The sequence below is a fragment of the Carcharhinus amblyrhynchos genome, chromosome 13 (assembly GCF_965287045.1).
Source record: "Carcharhinus amblyrhynchos chromosome 13, sCarAmb.v2.hapA, whole genome shotgun sequence".
Classification (NCBI taxonomy): Eukaryota; Metazoa; Chordata; class Chondrichthyes; order Carcharhiniformes; family Carcharhinidae; genus Carcharhinus; species Carcharhinus amblyrhynchos.
The window spans coordinates 30,641,089-30,656,112 of NC_137336.1; positions in this window are offsets into that span (position 1 = coordinate 30,641,089).

Here is a 15,024-nt window from a genome sequence, read left to right on the forward strand (position 1 = left end):
AAAGGTACCTACTGGGTTCTGGACACTTTTGTTGACCTTGGCTCTTTGATAATTATTTAAATTTGAAACATAACAAAATATTATAAAATTATTATCTTCTATGGACACACTTTGGTGATTTTCTACTATCTTACAAAATCTTCAGTTTTGGCACCTTTTTTCAGGCCAGACTTGCAGTCTTCTTTTTAAAAGTTGATTTCTGGAGATCTCAAAGTCTGAAACAGCTGGCACCAGGTTGTATGATTGCTGTGACTGGCTAAGGAATGATTGCAGAGGCATAGATTTAACTGACCAACAACTAGTTTATTGGATGGCACAGCTACCTATAGGTACACAAGGCTACAGATGTTACACATTCTAAGCCATGAGGTTTTCCCTTCTTGACTTTTAGTTACATGTCTTTTACTTACGTGGATTGTAATATTTCTCCAATTCTGCACATGAACTCGTTCAACCTTCAGTATCTTAATGCGACTGATATATTGATGGCAGGTGAAACTAGAACTTGGGGGCGTGGCCTCAAAATAAGGGGGAGCAGATTTAGGACAGAGTTGAGGAGGATCTTCTTCACCCAAAAGATTGTGAATCTGTGGAATTCCCTGCCCAGTGAAGCAGTTGAGGCTACCCCATTTAATGTTTTTAAGGCAAGGATAGATAGATTTTTGAGCAGTAAAGGAATTAAGGGTTATGGTGAGTGGGCAGATAAGTGGAGCTGAGTCCACGCAAAGATCCACCAGGATCTTATTGAATGGTGGAGCAGGCTCAAGGAGCCAGATAGCCTACTACTACTCCTAGCTCTTATGTTCTTACGTTGAATGGAGTCACCAGAAAGTTAACATTACTAGCTTTGGAGGAGAGGTTATATACATTAAACTTGGAAAATGAAAGGCTAAGCAGTGATTTGATTGAGAAATTTAGGATTTTGAAAGGAACTAATAGGGAATATAGGAAGAAACATATTTCATTAGCATATAATAAGGGGAGATAGCCCAAAAATTATGGTGGCACAGTGGCCTCACAGTGCCAAGGATTTAGGTTCAATTCCCGGCTTGGGTCACTGTCCGTGCCGAGTCTGCATGTTCGCCCTGTATCTATGTAGGTTTCTTTCAGGTGCTCCGATTTTCTCCCACAGTCCGAAAGATGAGCTGGTTAGGTGCATTGGCCATGCAAAATTCTTCCTCAGCGTACCCAAACAGATGCCGGAGTGTGAGGACTCAGGGATTTTCACAGTAACTTCGTTGCAGTGTTATAGAATAGAATCCAAGTGAAAGCATCTTCCTAGAATAAAATCCCTACAGTGCAGAAGGAGGTCATTCAAGCCCATCAAGTCTGCACTGACCACAATCCCACCAGGCCCTATCCCCGTAAACCCACATATTTACCCTGCTAATCCCCAGACACTAGGGTCAATTTAGCATGGCCAATCAACCTAGCCCACACATGTTTGGACTGTGGGAGGAAACCTGAGCGCCCAGAGGAAACTCATGCAGACACGGGGAGGATGTGCAAACTCCACACAGATCTGAGGCTGGAATTGAAACCAGGCCCCTGGCATTATGAGGCAGCAGTGCTAACCACTGTGCCACCGTTAACGTAAGCCTACCTATGACACTAATAAATAAAACTTAAACTTAAAAAAAATCTGAGCCCAGGCTATTCAGGCAAGTAAGAAAGTGCCTTTTCATATAAATGACACCATAAATGTGAAATTCTCTTCCACAGAGAGCAGCGGATGTTAGTACATGAATAATTTTAATTCTGGGAACAATAGATTTTTGCTAACCAAGGGTTTTAAGGAATGTGGAGCCAAGGGAGGTGAACAAAGTTTAGTTACAGATCAACCATGATCTAAATGAATGACTGAACAACCTACTCCTGTTCCTATGTTTCTCTGACAGGTCATTCTGGTGGATGACAGATTTTTAAGGAGGGAATATGACAGTTGTTTTAAAAGTGGAAGAGGAGCGATGGGAGAGAGGGAAGCTCATGCGTCAAGTACAGGGGAGGCTTGGAATTAGAGAAAGATAGGTAAATGGCGCGGAGACAGGTCAGGAGAGCTTCAAGCAGTGCATCTCACAGGCATTTAGTCAAACTGAAAATAGAAGAGTGCCAAGAATGATTTGAGGAATATATTTTCTTCCTATGAAAACAATGCACAAAAAATATTTTAATGGGCTCAGAGTGTGCCTATGCCTTTGGAAGAAGAAAATTAGCCATGGAACCTGCTTTTAGTTCATGGAAGGATGCATTCCTCAATAGCTCATAATTGAAAATCATTTTAAATGCTCGAATCACTATAATAATAATGATATTGTTTGCTTTCAAGCGAGTTCATGCTTTGCACTGTGGGGTGTATTTTGTTTTACAAGTCAACTAAACTGATTCCTCGTGTGCAAGTCCAGAGCTCCATGTTGTTAATATTTAAACTAAAATGCCGTTGCAGTGGAATGCTAATGATTCAATTTGGAGCATTTCCATCTCTCTTTGCACTAAAGGCAGCTCTGAAACAGAGCAACTGCAAGATAAATGAATAATAAAGCATAATATTTATGCCAACACTCAATTTTCGAATCAACTCAATAAGTCTCAAGTGCCTTGTCCCTGATTAAAATTAACAGAACAGAAATTGGAAATTTTGAAGAATGCTCCTAACTCAGTAAGAACCGAGACGCTTCCATTCATCAAAGTAGAAATAATAATTGAGCAAAAATGCATTTATCAATGGGTAATAAATAAATTGATTCTGATAAATCTCCACTGACATCAGTGGAAATTGTTACGGTCCGGTTAGGGACTAGTAATTTTCCACAGTTTAAAGCGGACAAAATAAACTTTACAAATTCAGATAAGTAAAACAACAACATTATTTATCTTTTACTCTAACATTCAGAATTATCATGAGATAATTATGAGTTAACCAGAAAACTATGCTTGAACTCACCACACTAAATGGTAGATGTGGGCAAGATAGATCTCATGTATTTCTCAGCAATCCACCCAGACATGACCATCATGAGTCACAATATTTAACTAAAACTCTGTCTTCAGCAGAAGGGATTTCAACTCCTCACTTTTGAAGATCCAACCTCTGAATTCCCACAGAAGCTGCTGTGACTCAAATTGTCTCACTGATTTTTTACCTTCCAATGCTTCAATCTCTTCTCCTGAGATTGTGTTCCATGGGATTCACAAAGCTGCACTCCTGCTTCTAATTGCCATCGCAATTCCAGCTCTTTCTCAGGTCTTTCTCTAGGTTCACCAAGCTGACTCTGCCCGTGTTTTTCTGAACTCTAATCTCCCAACTACACCAGACTATACACGGCTTCCACATCTTCTAAGACCTCTAACTTCCCCCAGCAGGGAACCAGTGATCTTCTACTGCACCCTTTGCTCACAAGGGGATTTCTCAAAGCCAGGAATGTACTGAATGACTTCAGAGCTTCTCTGTGAACTGCAAAACACACAAGGTCCAAAATGCAACTTTCAGCTGAACTGAAAGGCTCCCAGAGCTTCTTTGACGCCTTAACTGCTTGCAAAATGCCATCAGCAGCATCTTTTATGTATCCAGTCTCTTCCCCTGCTCTAGGACACTCAGGTAACTCAAAATACAAAACCTTCTTAAGGTCTACCCACCTCCATGACAACATAGTCTTTCAGGGTTCACTGGATGCTTTTAAATTAATTTAACTCTAACTTCCAAAACAAAACTACTCTCTGCACTGCATTTCTGTGTAGACATCATAGGCGAGATTCTCTGGCCTCCCAGCCATATGGTTCCCGCCAGTGGGAGGTGGCATATTGTTTGCTGGTGGCGGGATTCTCTGGTCCCACAGCTATTAATGGGAATTCCCATTGATGTCACCCCACACTGGCGGGAAACCATGGATGGGGGGTGGGGGGTGTTGCTGCTGGGACTGGAGAAACCCACCAACAAGAATAGCCAGAGAATTGCTACCCACATTTCCAATTTTCCAACTAAGGAAGCTCACCTGTTACTTTAGAATCTTAAATACCGGCACGGTAGCACAGTGGTTAGCACTGCTGCTTCACAGCTCCGGGGTCCTGGGTTTGATTCCTGGCTCGGGTCGCTGTCTGTGTGCAGTTTGCACATTCTGCTCATGTCTGTGTGGGTTTTCTCCAGGTGCTCCGGTTTCCTTAGTCCAAAGATGTGCAGGTTAGGTTGATTGGCCATGATAAAATTGCCCCTTAGTGTCCTGAGATGCGTAGGTTAGAGGGATTACTGGGTGAAATATGTAGGGGTATGGGGGTAGGGCCTGGGTGGGATTGTGTTCAGTGCAGACTCGATGGGCTGAAGGACCTGTTTCTGTGCTGTAGGGTTCCATGGTTTTTCCAGCTGTTAAGCCCTTAAGTGAACATGGTCCCAACCTTTCAAGTACAATAAACTCCAAGTTGCTTCAGTTGCATTAATCGTAATTTTTATACAGTTAAAATTTAATGTTACCAAAATTAAACATTGTCTCTAAAATGTTAGCATGAACCATGGACTAGATATTCATCACAGAATGCAGAAACAGTTCTATCCAAACTCGCATGGAGCTGGTTCGATTGAGATGTCCATTTGCTCTCTCCATAATTTTATACCCCATTGACTTCAATTCTGGAGACTTCTTTCAGCTGCTTCTCTGAAAAGTGACCTGGGACAGTCTAGTGTCATATCCCATGGTTCACTGATATAATGCTTTGAAATGGAAGGACGGAAGAATGGCACAAACTACAGCCGTATAACTCAAGTGGATGCCAGGCATTGATAGCACATTGGACTCCAAATGTCTTTGTTGGTCAGCAGTGTGGCTAATCTAGTAGCAGCTATCAGAGCTGCAAGGTCCTGAATGACTAAAGCTGTTATATGCCAGACATTGCTATGTAGGATGCTCCCTTCTCCCCTATTTAAATCAGAGCTGCAGTTTGTATGTTCTTGGAAGTGGAGACACCAAATTGTCTCTAAGCATCTTAGATGGAGAAATACTGCAGATTCCAATAAAGTGGTCCGCACTCCATTGACGTCTACCACAAAGAAAAAACCTTCCATGATGTTGTAGTAAATGAATGGAATGTGCAAGAGTTATGTTCCTCAGACACTGGCCTCAGGGTTCACAAGTAGTTACAAGGTTCCCCCTGCCTCTTTTTTTTCAGATGAGAATTCCATGAATTCTGAGTCCCATGACTCTAATGTTGTAAGCAACTTTCTCCTCAGCCTCTATTGGAAAGGTGACACATCCTCACTCACCCTGACTTCTCTTGTTCACATGTGCTTAATAAACCATCTGATGCCACTTCCTATTGATTCTATAATAGCACGATGGCACAGTGGTTAGCATTGCTGCCTCACAGCACCAGGGACCAGGGTTCGATTCCTAGCTTGGGTCACTGTCTGTGTGGAGTCTGTATGTTCTCCCTATCTGCGTGTGGATTTCCTCCATGTGCTCTGGTTTTCTCCCACAGTCTGAAAGGCTTGCTGATTAGGTGCTAAATTCTCCCTCAGTGCACCCAAACAGGTGCCAGAGCGTGGCAACTAGGGAATTTTCACAGTAACTTCATTGCAGTGTTAATGTAACCCTACTTGTGACACTAATAAGTAAACTTGACACTATTCAAAGAAAAGCAGGTGAGCTACTCTGATATCCTGGCCAAGAATTCCATCTCAAACAAAACCTAAAATTTACAATCTGGTCAGTTACCTCTTTGCTGTGTGAAAATTGGCTGCCTTGTTTCCTATGTTACAACAATGACTACATTTAGCCGCCATTCTTGAAATACTACAATTCAACTAGGCTGATGAAAGGCAAGTACAAAAGTTGTATTGCACATAGGAATTCAGTCACGGCATGCATTTATATTTTTATATATATTGTAAAGTGCTATAAATAAAAAATCACTTTGCTACTTCTGTTAAAACATCATTTTTTCCCTCCCTTGAAGGCGTTGGCTCATTTTGCGATGCAATTCTATGGATGTTGACTGCATTGTGATATCTCCCCTCAGTGATCATTTTTCATGTGTGGAAATTTGATTCCCATCATACGGTTTGCATCAAGTAGAGAGAATACCTCCACCAACTGAGCAACTTTGTAAACCAAGATAGCTGCTTACGTTGCCTTACAGCTTTTAAACACGGTGAAGAGAATGAATTATTAAGAGTTGGATATATATTTAGAATTTTTCATTTTTTATAACAGAAGATATTTAAAGAAGCAGTGCATTTCAGCGTGACATCAAAGCCTAGAGAAAAAAAAAGTCGAGGTTTTTTGTCACATTACATATACTGTTAATGAAGTGTTTTTTTCAATCTAGAGCTCGTCTGAATTTCAGCAACACGAGTAATGTTAATTAAAATACCGCAGTGAATGTTAGAAACTAGTTGAATCTTTAGCCAGTAATCTGAAACAGAGTTACACAGACTTCACAGAACAAAAAAAAATTGGCAGAAAAATTAAAGCTCCTTCAAGAGGCAGTTGGTTGAACTGAGGAGCATCCCAGAAAGCAGATGACAGATTTAAGAATTAGAAAATGAAAACATCCAGCAGAGGCAGCAAAGAGACTTCACTGAGGAGCATTCTGGGAGAAGTCACTGCAGTCACCCTGACTGTACAGTTGGTACAGGAAGAATTGGTGTCAAAGGGTGGTTAACCATTTTGGATACAGTTGAGGGGAATGACCTTTCAGAAGAAAACAGCAACAGCCCAATCCGTTGCACTACGGTTGGTTCTGCTACAGAGGGGAGGAGTAAAAATGTGGGAATGCAATATTTAGAGAGGATTCAATTGTCAGGGGGGTAGATAGACATTTCTGTGGCCACAAGAGAAACTCCAGGGTGGTATGTTGCCTCCCTGGTGCCAGGGACAAGGTGTCTCGGAGAGGCTGCAGGATATTCTGAAGGAGGAGAGCAAACAGCCATTGGCCGTAGTGCTCATTGGAAGAAACAACTTCGGTGAAAAAAGGGATAAGGTCCTGAAAGCAGAATATAGGGAGCTAGGAAGCAAGCTGAAAAGTCAGATTTCAAAGATAATGATCTCAGGATTACTACCTGTGCCATGAACTAGTCAGAGTAGAAACAGCAGGATACATAGAATGAATACATGATTGAAAAGATGGTTTGAGGGGGAAGGTTTCAGATCCCTAGGGCATTGGATCTGGTTCTTGAGGAGGTGGGACTTGTACAAGCTGGACAGATTACACCTGGAGAGGTTTGAGGGGGGATTACTGCAAGAGTGGTTGGGGAGAGTTCAAACTAAAATGACAGGGGGATGGGAGCATTTGCAAGGATTCAGAGTCTGGGAAATTAAGAACAAGAGGAAAAGACAGTAAGGAGAAGAAGGAAAATTATAGGCAGAGAAATCAAGGGCCAGAGTCAGGTAAGGACCGAGTAAAAAATATTAGGAAAGAGAAAAGAAATTTTAAAAGTGGTCATCTTAAGGTTTTGTACCTGCATGCTTGGAGCATTCAAAACAAATAGGATGAGTTAGTTGCACAGATAGATGTAAAGGATATGATACAGTTGGCATTATGGAGAGGTGACTCCAAAGTGAGCAAGGATGGGAACTAAACATTGAGGGATATTCAATGTTTAGGAAGGACAGATGGAAATGAAAAGGTGGTGGAGTTGCATTGTTGATTGAAGATAATATTGATGTGATAGTGAGGAAAGATATTAGCACAGATGATTTGGAATCTGTATGGATTGAGTTAACAAACAACAAGGGCAAAAACATTGGTGGGGGTATTATACAGACCACCACACTGGAGTGGTAATGCTAGGAAAAGCATTAGACAGGAAATCAGAGATGCATATGTTAAAGGAACATCTGTGATTATGGGCGACTTCAATCTGCATTTAGATTGGGACAGTCAATTAGTTACAGTACAATAGAGGAGGAATTTATGGAGCGCATACAGGATGGGTTTCTGGAGCAATATGTTGAGGAACCAACAAGGGAACACATTTTACTGAGGAGCTGAAGAAAACAGCATTAGTAGAGAAATGTGTTTAGGGAAATTGATGGGATTGAAGATGGATAAGTCTCCAGGTCCTGATAATCTTCATCCTAAAGTACTTAAGGAAGTGGCTCTGGAAATAGTAGATTAACTGGTGGTTATTTTCCAAAATTCTTTGGACTCTGGAATAGTTTCTATAGATTGGAGGGTTGCTAAAGTAAGCCTATTATTCAAAGAGTGAAATAGAGAGGAAACAGGGAACTATAGACTAATAAGCCTAACGTTGGTGCTGGAAAGATTGCTAGAGTCTATTAACAAGGATTTCATAACTCAGTATTTGGAAGACAGTGGTATAATTAGACAAAGTCAGCATGGATTTACAGAAGGGAAATTAAGCTTGACAAATCTATTTGAATCCTTTGAGGATGTGACTAATAGAGCTGATCAAGGAGAACCAGTGTATATGGTTTATTTACACTTTCAGAAGACTTTTGACAAGGTCTCACGTAACATACTGCAATGTACAGTTAAAGCTCATGGGATGGGAGGTAATGTCTTGAGGTGAATAGAAATCGGTTACCAGATAGAAAGCAAAGAGTTGGCATAAATGGATTTTTTTCTGATTGGCAGTCAGTGACTAGTGGGGTTCTGCAGGGATCTGTGCTAGAACTCCAACTGTTCACATTATATATTAATGATTTGGAGGAAGGAACCAAATGTATTATCTCCAATTTTGCAGAAGAAACAAAGTTGGGTGGGAGAGTGAGCTGTGAGGAGGGTGCAGAGGAGAATTAGACAGGCTGGATGTGTGGGCATCTGCACAGCAGATGCAGTATAATGTGGATAACTGTGAGCTTATCCATTTTGGTAACAATAATGCGAAGATGTATTGTTACTCGAACGGGTGTAAATTGAGAGAGGCAGATACTCAACGAGACCTTCGAGTCACTGAAAGTAAACATGCAGATACAGCAGGAAGTAAAGAAGGCAAATGGTATGTTGGCCTTCATAGCGAGAGGATTTGAATATAGGGATATGGATGTTTTGCTGCAACTGTATTAGGCATTGGTGAGGCCAGACCTGGAGTGCTGCATGCAGTTTTGGTGTCCTTATCTGAGGAAGGGTGTCCTTGCTATAGAAGGAGTAAGCGAAGGTTTACCAGCCTAATTCCCAGCTTGGCAGATCTATCATATGACAAGAGGCTAAGTCAATTAGAATGATATGCACAGGAATTTAGAAGTGTGAGAGGGGATTGTATAGAAACTTATAAAATTCCAACATGGTTAGACAGGGTAGATTCAGAAAAAATGTTATCAGTGGTGGGGGAGTCCAGAACTAGGGGTCATAGTTTGAGGATAAGGGGTAAACCTTTTAGAACTGAGATGAGGAGAAATTTCTTCACCCAGGGGGTGGTGAACGTGTGAAATTCATTACCACAGAAAATAGTTGAGACCAAAACGTTGCATGATTTCAAGAAGAAATGAGATATAGCTCTTAAAGCTAAAAGCATCAAGGGATACAGGGGAAGGGGTGATCGGGATACAGGGGAAGGGGTGATCAGGATACTGAATTTGATGATCAGCCATTGTCAAAATGAATAGCAGAGCAGGCTCAAAAGGGCCAAATGGCCTACTCCTGCTTCTAATTTCCATGTTTCTATGTAAACTTCAAGAAGCTAGTTCTTTGCTTTACAGAAAAAAGGGGCTGAATTTTCTTGGCAAGTAAAAGGCACAATAAATAAGTTTATTTGCATCATAAACACTGAACTGATTGTCATGCTGGATGTGGATTCCTCCTGTCCCAATTCTAATTTGCTCTGTGAAAATCCCTTATTTCCTTCAATTCAACTGAAGAACAGAAACAGCCGCTGGCTCAACATCTGCGATTCCGTACCTGCCAACATTACAAAAATACGTTAACCACAGGAATGCAGTGGTTCGAGAAGAAGATCCACTCTTGTCTTTTCAAGGCAACCAGAGATGGGCAATAAAATGACGATCGTATCCTAAGAATAATTTTTTTAAAAAGCAACTGACTCTACCAGCGTTTTAGTTTCGAAAATGTGTAGTGAACAGGTATTATGATAGTGATATGTTACACTATCATGCACTGGAATAACTTTGCACCGTTTCATAAATTGATAAGTCAAAGGCCATTCATATCAAATACCATCAGTTCCAGATCCCAGACCGTCTTTGTCAGAACTGATCACTAAGTAGCTAAGCTCCCAAATGAGTAACAAACTCCAATCTAATTTCAAAAGGATATTCTCTGGAATCATACAAACCTATTCCAGGATTGAACAGGGATTTTCTCTTGCCCATTTCAGTGTTAATGATATACGTTTTTAAGGGACATTGGGAGGTGGGGTAAAATTCAAATTCAATGGGGACAAAAAGTGTGCCATGGATGGAACATATAAGGAGCATGAGAGATCCCAGATTTATTTGTATATGTTTCCACAAACCAACAAAAATCTAATCTCTACCACTGGAAACATCTCCAGCTTTATATTATTGGTGGCACCGTGGCACAGTGATTTGGCACAGTGACCTGAGGTTGCTTCCTGGGTTGGGTCATTGTCTGTGTTGATGCTGAACATTCTCCCTGTGTTTATGTGGGTTTCCTCTGGGTGCTCTGATTTCCTCCCACAGTCTGAAAGACGTGTTGGTTAGTTGTATTGGCCACGCTAAATTCTCCCTCAATGTAACCGAAAAAGGCTCCGGAGTGTGGTATTTAGGGGATTTTCCCAAGAACATTGCAATGTTAATGTAAGCCTACTTGTGACACTATAAAATAAACTTTAGTAAAAAAAACTTTATTCCACATCATTGAATATTTCATAACTGACTGTAGTTCCAAAGTTTATACAATGATAGAAAAATGAAGCTTGTTAATTTTTTTAGGCTGTACAATAAATTATTTGGCATCATCTACGGGAATATATATCCATGGATTACTTTTGATTCGTTTTCCATCGGGACTGTTTTACTACCATCTGTGTCCCTTGACCACATCATCCTTTGACTGAGATGCAACATCTGAATTCAAGCCACACAGACAGAGACAAGGCATAGCAACAGCTTAGCAACAGGCCAAACAGAATACCACAGGACCAAACATAACAGCCTCCAGCTCCAGCTGCTGAAACCTTTAAAGTGGTTCAATACAGCAATCTACAAAATAATTAAAAGAACTGAGGGATTCATCCATCAACCCCGAGTACCACATCACCAAGATTGACTTCTGGTGCAAAAAAAAATCAACAGAGACCAAATTTGTCACCACACTTTATTCAATATTTTCAAGGGAGGGAATATTGGGGTGTGGAGGGTTGCGGGTGTGGGGGTTATCAACAGTAGAGCAAGGCACAAAAATCTTTGTCTTCTACACTCTCATCAGAGAATGGATTATCGGCTGTGTAGGCAACCAGTTTAATCAGAATATTCGGAATCTGAGATTAAATATTTTACATCTCCCTTTAATAGTTGCTTGAATCCACCACATGTCAACAAACGCATCGGCCGGAATCTTACCACTTTTCAAACCGCCAAATTCTCCAACCTCGCTGCAGTGGGAGCATGGCGTTAACGGCATGTACAATCACACCCAGAATCTATAGATCAAATGCAAAGTCAATGACAATCACTGATCTCATCTTTCCCTGTGTCGTGCATGGAAGAGAAAGGTATTTTTATTGCATAATCCTGAATTAATAATCATTTAATTGGACTGGAATCATAATGGAATCAAGTATGTTTTGAAATAAAAACAGAAAATGCTGGAGAATCTCAGCAGGTCTGGCAGCATCGGTGGAGGGAGAAACAGAGTTAATGTTTCAATACTGACTCAAAATGTTAACTCCATTCCACTGTTCACAAATGCTTCCAGACCTGCTGAGTTTTTCCAACATTTTCTATTTTTATTTCAGACTTCCACCGCCTGCAGCTTTTTGCTTCATATTCTGAAAAAAATACTCTCAGTTAACAGGTCACTTCACTCTCCTGTGTCAATAAAAGTTTCAATAAAGCTGCCGGGGGTGTGAATGTTCCAAGCCAGCAATGCGCATCAGAGTGAATTTGCAGCCAATTTTTCATCTCAATCGATCGCCTTTCCTGAAGTTCACACAACGTTTGTTCAAACTCTTTTTGGAGACTTGCTTTCTTGCCTCACTGTTACTCCTTTTATTTGATGTGAAATTAAAAATCTTGGCAAAATTCTCCAAGTAAATAGAAAACAAAATCTAGCACAGTGCATATAAGATAGCTGATTCGCATCAAGCACGTTTCATAGTATTGGTGTAGACCAAATCCCCCACCATATAATAAAATAAAAGCAAAATACTGTGGATGCTGGAACCTGAACCAAAAACAGGAAATGCTGGAAATTTATACAAAGTCATTGGGAAGTATCCCAAAGTATTCCAAGAATTCTGGAAGAGTAGAGATGCCAGAGCCAAGATCTATGTGGAACCAGAGGCCTGAACTAAGTACTTCAAGGCATGACCAGTCTCCTGTGTCTTACATACCAAAGTAGAGGCCAAATTGGAACGTCTAGAGGAAATTGGCGTTATACACTCAGTACAATTTGCTGAAGGGGCCACACCAGTAGTCCCAGTTTAAAAACCTGACAATCCAGTCCATCACTGTGGGGATTATAATTTGACATTTAACAGAGTTTCCCACTTAGACAGATACCCTATGCGTGGAAAACTTGTACACAAAGCTGGCTGGAGGGGTCACGCCTACCTCCAACTGGAGATTGAGGTGTCATCCAAGAAGTATGTCGCCATAAATACAAAGAACTGCATGAGTACACTTGTTTGTCCTCTGGAAAATCTTCGGCTTGTGTCACTTTTCAAAAAGTGACGAAGAACATCCTTCAAGGCTTGTCAAGAGTGGCAGTCTACCTGGATGTCATAATCTCAGGAGCTTCTGCTACTGGGCTGCATGGAGGCACAGTGGTTAACATTGCTACCTTACAGCATCAGGGACATAAGAACATAAGAAATAGGAGCAGGAGTAGGCCATCTAGCCCTTCGAGCCAGCCCCGCCATTCAATAAGATCATGGCTGATCTGTCGTGGCTCAGTTCCACATTCCTACCCTCTCCCCATAACCCTTAATCCCCTCTCTTATCAAAAACTCATCAACCCGCGTCTTAAAAATATTTGGCAAGGTAGCCTCCACCACTTCAACGGGCAGAGAATTCCAGAGATTCACTACCCTTTGAGTGAAGAAGTTCTTCCTCAACTCCATTCTAAACCGCCCCCCCTTTATCTTGAGGCTGTGCCCCCTAGTCCTACTGTCCTTTCTGAGCGGGAAGAGTCTCTCCACCTCTATCCTATCCATCCCATTCATCATCTTATACGTCTCAATGAGATCTCCCCTCATTCTTCTAAACTCTAACGAGTACAAGCCTAGTTTATTCAGCCTCTCCTTATAGCTGAACTCCCTCAACTCCGGCATCAGCCTAGTAAACCTCCTCTGCACTCCCTCCAAGGCCAAAATGTCCTTGTGTAAGTACGGCGCCCAAAACTGCACACAGTACTCCAGCTGCGGCCTCACCAATGCCCTATACAGCCGCAGCAAGACCTCCCTGCTTTTATATTCAATCCCCCTCGCTATGAAGGCCAGCATCCCATTCGCCTTCCTGACCACCTGCTGCACCTGCAAGCTGGGTTTTTGCGACTCATGCACAAGGACCCCAAGGTCCCTCTGCACCGTCGCCTGCTGCAGTTTTTTGCCACGTAAGTAATAATCCTTCCTACCATTATTCCTACCAAAGTGGACCACCTCGCACTTGCCAACATTAAATTCCATTTGCCAGTTCCTGGCCCATTCGCCCAGCCTATCTAGATCCTTCTGTAGACTCTCCACACCCTCCGCACAATTTGCCGTTCCACCAATCTTGGTGTCATCAGCAAATTTCGACACCATACACTCGGTTCCCTCCTCCAGATCATCTGTATAAATGGTAAATAGCTGAGGCCCCAGCACCGACCCCTGGGGCACTCCACTAGTCACCAACCGCCAATCCGAATAGCACCCATTGACCCCCACTCCCTGCCTCCTATTTGACAACCAATCCTCTATCCACGCTAACACCCTACCCCCAACTCCATGTCCCCTGACCTTCTGCAATAACCTCTTGTGAGGTACCTTGCAAACGCCTTCTGGAAATCAAGGAAAAGGCAGGGAATTATAGGCCGGTTAGTTTAACGTCTGTTGTAGGTAAAATGTTAGAATCCGTCATCAAGGAGGAAATAGCGAGGCATCTTGAGGGGAATTGCTTGATAGAGCAGACGCAGCACGGTTTCGTTAAGGGGAAGTCGTGTCTGACAAATTTACTGGAGTTCTATGAGGATGTGTCTAGGGCGGTGGATAGAGGGGAGCCGGTGGGTTCAATTCCCGCTTGGGTCACTGTCTGTGCAGAATCTGCATGTTCTCCCAGTGACTGCATGAGTTTCCTCCAGGTGCTTTCCTCCCACAGTCCAAAAGGCTTAGGTGCACTGGCCAAGCTAAATTCTCCCTCCGTGTACCCGAATAGATGCCAGAATGTGGCGACCATGGAGTTTTCACAGTAATTTCATTACACTGTTAATGTAAGGCTATTTGCAGCTAATAAATAAGCTTTTATTTTAAAGGAACACTTGGAGAGTTTGGAGGAGATCTTACAGTTTCTTCCAATGCTGGCATCCAATTAAAAAGGGAAAAGTGTGTTCCAGGTCAACCTTGGGTACAGAGTTGACAAAGGTGGATTACACCCTGTTAAAGAGAAGGCAAAGGCCATAAAGAGGGCTCTGACTCTAAGAAACTCAACAAAGTTAAAGTCTTTCCTAGTTCTCATAAATAACTATGGAAAATTCAAACCAAACTTGGCAACTCTGTTGGCACTCCTTCACGTATTGTTAGGAAGAAAATTGGAAACATCCGTCGCGAATGTCAGAAGAGAAGACCTTAAAGAAGCACGTAAATCACCTATTTTCACACCCGATGACCAGACCCTACAAGTAATGGAGATGAAGCCACAGGCAAATTGATAGAGAAGGCCCCATCGTTAAGGGAGTGAA